Consider the following 6,823-nt stretch of genomic DNA (forward strand, 5'->3'; position numbering starts at 1 on the left):
GAGGAGTTGTGGGACTGGCTACTTTATTTGGGGTGGTCAGAGAAGAATTTTCTAGGAGGTAATATTTGAGCTAAGGCCTGAATAATGAGATATGGGTAGACTCGTAAATATTTGGGAGAAGAGTTCCAATTTAAAAGAACAGCAAATGCAAAGACTGTCACAGCCTGCTTGAGGGTCAGAAAGAAGGCTGAAGTGATTGGAGCACAGCGGATAAAGGAAGAGAATAGTAGGAGCTGAGACCAGGGAGGTAGGCAGGGGCCAGTTCATGCAGGGCCAGCTGATATCCCAATAAAGATGATGATGATAATGATAATAATAATAATAATAATAATAATAACAACAACAACAACAACAACAATAACAATAATAATAATAATGACAGCGGCTAACATTTATTACACTCTGGCACTATGCAAACCACTTTCTGTGGATTAGTTTCTTTACTTATCTCATTTAGTCCATGAGTTGTGTGCTATTTCCAGTGGTCACCCAGCCAATGGTATGTGCTAGAGCTTGGGCATGAGCCCCCCAGGGTCTGACCCCCAAACAATTCCTAGCTGGTTCTCAAATATTTTACTCTATTATTATACCCAGATAATACATGGCCTTAGATACTTTGTTGTGCACATATAAAATAAAGCGCACCCAATATCATCACCCAACTTTAAGTGTAGAAGGCACTAAGGAAGGGAAAAGTCTTTAAAAGTCTGTATAAGAGTGGCAAGAAGTGCCTGGGAATATAGCAGCTGTGTGGCTGCTTTGTCTACAAATGTTTCCCTTCTTTTATCTAACCTCAACCCTCACCATGCCCACCTCTACCTGATATGGTGCCTTCACCCTTACATCTCTTTAGGACACACTTCCTAGAGAGGAGGCACTGAAGAAAGGTGAGAAACATGCTGGTAGAACATCAAAAGTCCATGCTCGAGATTTATGCCTGACTTGTTCACACTGGAGGGTTGTTGAAGATAATCATTTAGTTCTTTGAGCTTTCGTTTTCTCATCTATAAAAGAAGATTGGCCCTACACAAGGAAAAGTAACAGTAGGCGAAGGTAACTTAGGAGCCCCCAGGGGGTGCCATAAACTTGGTTCTTTAAAAGAAATCATAATGTTTACTTGCTGAACTAGAGCTCATTGAAAGTTGCAGTGTGGCTAACGTGGTAGGCAGAATAATTGCACCCAAAGATGTCCTTATCCCAATTCTGGGAACCTATGAATGTTACCTTACATAGCAAAAGGGGCTTTGCAGATGTGATTAAATTGAAGATTTTGAGATGGGGAGATTATCCTGGATCATCTAGGTGGGTCAAATGTTATCATAGGGATCCTTACAAGAAGGAGGCAGAAAAGTTAGTATCAGAGTGATTTGATGTGAGAAGTACTCAACCTACTGTTGCTGGCTTTGAAGATAGAGGAAGTAGCCATGAGCCAGAGTGCGGGCAGCCTCTAAAATCACTGGAAAAGAAAGAGAATGGATTCTGCCCTCAGAGTCTCCGAAAGGAACCACCCCTGCTGACACCGCGACTTCAGTTCAGTTAGAACAATTTTGGACTTTTGAACTCCGTAGCAGTAAGATAATACATTAGTATTGTTTTGGGCCACTAAGTTTGTGGTAGTTTCTTGTGACAACAATAGGAAACTCATACAGTTGGCCTGACTTCGACAATGCATGCTAATGTTAACTCTCCATCATAAAATCTCCTAACTAAAACTCTACAGAAAATTTCCTGTTTGTGCCTCATGACGTGGTTTCTTAAATTTGTGAGCAGTGTATTGCATTAATTCATTCAGACATTGTAGAGACTCTCTCTCACACACACACACACTCACACAAACACACACACTCACCTCTCTTATCTTGATTTCTTCTGCAATATCAGGTTGTCACTTCCTATCTCACGGGACACTGTTCTGCGAAGGAAAAAAATTATCAAAATCAAAAACAAAATCCACCTGTATGCAAAAGTCTTGGAGTCCTATTTAGAGAAATGTGCCATATATCAGCACCATATCTGTTCTGTGAGGGCTGTGACATAATAAGATGACCACTCTTCTCTTTAATACATGACTGAAATTCTGTGAAAGTACAAAATATTCTTTGGTTTCCAGAAACACATGCCGTATATACTAATGGATCTTACAATGCTCATTCATTGACTAAATACAATGGGAGCTGTGAGAACTTTAAAGGTGGAGTTGTAGTCTCCTAGGTTTGGGAGGGATCTTAAAGATCATTCAACTCCACATGTCATCAGAGCAAACATTTAAAAAATGGGATATGGAGAGGATCAGTTCTTCATTAAATTAAATTGTATTCTATCTGGGTCCCTGTAAGTCCTCACATGCTCCTAAAAGAAACATAGAAAGGTTGTCCTTTCCTGGCACTACTCTAAAGAAGTGACAAATAGACCTCTTGGTCTATCCCTGTAAGAGGAGCTGGGCTGCCCAACTTCCGAGGCTGGGAACATGTTCCATTTCCCATTAGCTTGAGCTATGCCAGCATTTATTGAAGCTCTGAAGCTGCTATTGCTACAGAAGCCAACCAAGCAGATGAGATGTTGATATTCTTAATAATTTGAAACAAGTTATCTACATCAAATGAAGATTTTGGGAGAAATACACACTGTAGATTTCCTTCTAACCTAACGCTGAGTAACAGATCCTGCAGTTTAAGGTACCGCAACAAAATTCTTTTTCAGGTTTTTATTTATTTATTTTGTGTGTGTGTGTTTAGAAGAGTAACAGTCATGGGGATTTTCTTAAGATGTGAAACTTTGTTTTCAAGGTAAATAATTGACTAAATTGCCTTCATAAGTTTAAAAAAATCTTTTAAAAGGCCAATCTTGAAAGACTCATATAATTTTCCCTTCTCTCATAACATAACCTCAAATTATGAAATTCCATTTAAAGTTCTCTTTTCTTTGAAATCAATGAGAAGCAGGAAAGTGAAACTAAAACATTGGGGTAATTATGGAGCTTTTTCTAAGAGTGCAAAAAATCTGTATATATAAAATTTTTAAGTATTATAAATGTTTCAGTAGATTTTTTTTTTTTTTTTGGAAAGTTCAACGAAAAGAAAATTTACTTAAGCCTTAAATCAAAATGCTCTCTGTATTTGCTTTGCTCTTCTTGGTTCTCTATAATCAAAATGCAGTAGGCATAAGTTGTTGTTGTTGTTGTCTTGTGTGTGTGTGTGTGTGTGTCTGTGAATTTCTGCCTTGTAAATCAATGATATTGGTGACATTTCTTATTTTTTGTATCAGGTTGCTTAATGAAAATACCATATATTTTAAGGGTTTGTAGCATGTTGAGAAAACAACGATTACTTAGATGCTAAATAACAATGTCTGCCCAATCCAGAGTTTTCTGCCAAATCCAGGAGTTTTAAAAAGACTTTTTAAAGTTGTCAAGGTGCATTAAACTTGGAATTAAAAGGTCACTAAAAGGTTCCACGACACTGAGATTTTCAATTAAGTGTAATTCACTTCTGGAAGACGTGTGGGTGGAAAAAGATAACAGTTCTGATTATCTGTATGGATATTCTTAGGAAATGATACAAGAGTGTTTGAGGGGGAAGGCCCTTTAAGATTAGAAATAACAACATAATGGTCACAGACACATTTATATAGAGCCTTCATGATGTATTAAATATTTTAAATTACTTGCCACTACTGAAAAACCAGGATTGTAATCTAGATTTCCTGCTTCTCTTGAAGATCTAGGTTCCCAGGGCAGCATTTCCTCATGGTGATAGCTAGCAGAAGTTGTTAGTGGGTATTCTCTTTAGGTAAGGTGCAAGCTTGCCATCTCACCAGTCTCCCTGGGCCAGCTTCACTGATTTGTATTTCCTACCTGACCCATGGGCTTGTGTGTTTGTGAACCTGGCTTGGTGTATGAAGAAATCTGGTCATTGCTTCTCTGGAAGTTCGGGAACACTCATTTCTGCTGATGGCTCCCTTGATTAGGAACCCTCAATCTTCCACATCCGGGTGAGAATTGTCTTGTCCTGAAAGCCTCTTGGGGAAATTCCAGGAGTATTTTAGTGAGACTGAAAGAGTTGAGAGGCCTCCTTGGTACATAGGAGGTACATAGGTACTACTCGACAAAACTGTGAGTAGGTCCTAGTCTTCAGAAGTCTTATCCTCCCTCATTTTCAAGTCAAGACTGGCCATTAGACAAATTTTGAAGTAGGTAAAGTTAATTTTCAGTATCCTCACTTTCTCCTTTTCTCTCCCTAGAGAAACTCATCCTTAACCAATCAGATGCCAACAAGGCCCTACATGATTTGTCCCCTGTCTATCTTCCCATCTTTATTTGCTACTTCTCTCTCCCTCTTTCAATGTGCTCTAGCCACTCTGACACTTTTGCTATTTCCGAACAGGCCAAGTAGGCTCCTATCTGAAGGCCTTTGCTCCTGCTATTCCCCAAAGCTAGAAAGCTTTTCTCATAAGCAGGAATATGGCTGGCTTCCTCACTCCACTTAGGCCACTACTCAAATTTCACTTTTCCAGAGTAACATTTCCTGACAATTGACAAAAATAGCCCATTCTCCCATCATAGCCTATCATTCTCTACTCCCTCATCCTGCATTATTCTCATATCCCTTATCACCAATCTAACACTCTAAATGAAATCCTCACTTTGCATGGTAGTGGGGGACTATAAAAATGGCCATGCAAGCTGAAACCATACAAGGTATTCTTAATAATAACTGGGGAAAATTATGATTGCTCCATGAATGACCATTAAATTTTTTGTCAAAACATTAAAAACTCTCCTATTGTTGATTATAAATGTATAGGGAAAAAACTTATAAAACAAATATTTATTTACTACTCTGTAATTTAAAACATTAGGAATACCGAAAGTAAAATGTTTCATTTCTTTATAGAAAATATCAATTAAGTAGACATTTCTCAAAAGAAGATATACAGATCACCAGAAGGTACATGAAAAGATGCTTAACATCACTAATCATTAAGGAAATGCAAATCAAAACACAATGAGATGCCACTTCAAATCCATTAGGATGGCTATTATTAAAGAAAAAAAAAAACAGAAAAGAACAAGTGTTGTTAAAGATGTTGAGAAATTGGACCCCTTATGTATTGCCAGTGAGATATAAAATGGTGCAGCCACAATGGCAGACAGTATGGAAGTTCTTGAAATAATTAAACATAGAATTATCCTATAATCCAACAATTCCACTTGCACTTTTAGGTATATACCCAGAAGAATTAAAAGCAGGGACTTGAACAGATATTTGCACTCGAATATTCATGGAAGCACTTTTCATAATAGCCAAAAGGTGGAAACAACTCAAATGGGATAAACAAAATATGGTATATACATACAACAAAATATCATTCAACCTTAAAAAGGAAGTAAATTCTGACACATGCTATGACAGGAATGAATCTTAAAGACATTATGCTAACTAGACACAAATAAGCTAGACACAAAAGGACAAATATTGTATGATTTCACTTACATGAGTTATCTAGAATAGTCAAGTTCATAGAGACAGAAAGTAGAATAGTAGTTACCAGGGGTTAGGAGTAAGAGAGGTGGGGAGTTTGTGTTTAAGGGGTACAGAGTTTCAGTGTGGGATGATGAAAAAAGTTCTGGAGGTGGATGGTGGTGATGGTTGCACAACAGTGTCGATATACTTACTGACACTTAACTGTACACTTAAAATGCTTTAAATAGTAAATTTTATGTTATGTGTATTTTGCCACATTAATAAAAACTTATAAAGAGGAGTTTGAGCAATGTTTGCCTCTTTGTTCTCATTGTGAACTTTACAACATAGAGAGAACATTATTTATATTCCTTGGTGAAAATTCATACTCCTTTCTAAATTTAGATCAGCTTCCAACATTTTCCCCTTTGTGTTTTCAATGTCATGAAAAATCTCTGAGAGTTTTTTTAATGTGAAGTTGTTCACTGGCATGGCTTCCACTGGGACATCTTCATCCTTTTCATCAAAAGCTACAATCACTGTTTTCATTTAAGCCCATAAATTTGCCTTCACTAAGTTCCTCTGGCTGCAAAGCTAGAGCCTTTCAAACAGCTGCAGTGTGTCCACATTCCCAGTCAGATACTTCTTCTATATCTCCATTTACCTGTGATTAGAAACTTGTAAAGTTACTTACAAAGTGCAATAAAAGTTCCTGACATGCCGTGTGCATACTACTTGATGGATGCTTGAATATTTTCAATTGTATGTCTTATTTCTTTTAAAATGCAGCTGAAGAAATTGCATGACATTCTCTCTCTGTGTCTCTCTCTAGCTGTAGCATCAATAGCCCATCTGTAAGTCCATCTAATAGGCTTTAAAAGTTGAAATAACTTCATGATCCATTGGATGGACTAATGAAATTGTGTTTGGTAGTAAAAAGTAAATTTTCACATCTCCATTCAAGAGAATCAGGGTGACCTGGAGCATTACCTAACAGTAGTAGAGCTCTAAAAGTTAAATAATCTTGCCTGCAGTATCTCCCTGTCACTGGGAGACAAGGAGGTAACACAACAACACGCTTTGCTGTTCTTGTGTGAACTGAACAACAGATAAGCAGTGACCAGTCACTGACTGACTTTGAAAAGAAGGAATGTAATTGGTCACTAACCATAACATGCATTTCGTCATTTACATAGTGATTTGTGTACTGGAGAACTAGCAGTGAAATTTGTACTTGATGCAATTACTCATAATTAATATATATGGTGGTGACTGAAATTTGAACTGTGCTATTTGTGGGACTGTTGTTAACTAAATGATGATAACTGAAATTCATGTATATCATAACAGTGTAAAGTGAG

At 37.4% G+C, this 6,823-nt stretch overlaps 1 long non-coding RNA gene across 12 annotated transcripts in view; it reads right to left on the reverse strand.

Moving 5' to 3' along the window:
* LOC107195316 overlaps positions 1-6,823 on the reverse strand; it is a 173,908-nt gene that overhangs the window by 38,772 nt on the left and 128,313 nt on the right. For 9 of the 12 annotated variants that reach the window (XR_003044773.1, XR_003044779.1, XR_003044778.1 and 6 more), the window contains one exon: positions 1,850-1,912. This is a non-coding gene — a long non-coding RNA (uncharacterized LOC107195316). Of the gene's footprint in view, positions 1-783; positions 1,457-1,849; positions 1,913-6,823 lie in introns of those variants that run through there. The other 3 variants (XR_003044776.1, XR_003044782.1, XR_003044781.1) reach the window with 3 other exon arrangements.

Source organism: Pteropus alecto, unplaced genomic scaffold (assembly GCF_000325575.1).
Source record: "Pteropus alecto unplaced genomic scaffold, ASM32557v1 scaffold392, whole genome shotgun sequence".
Classification (NCBI taxonomy): domain Eukaryota; kingdom Metazoa; phylum Chordata; class Mammalia; order Chiroptera; family Pteropodidae; genus Pteropus; species Pteropus alecto.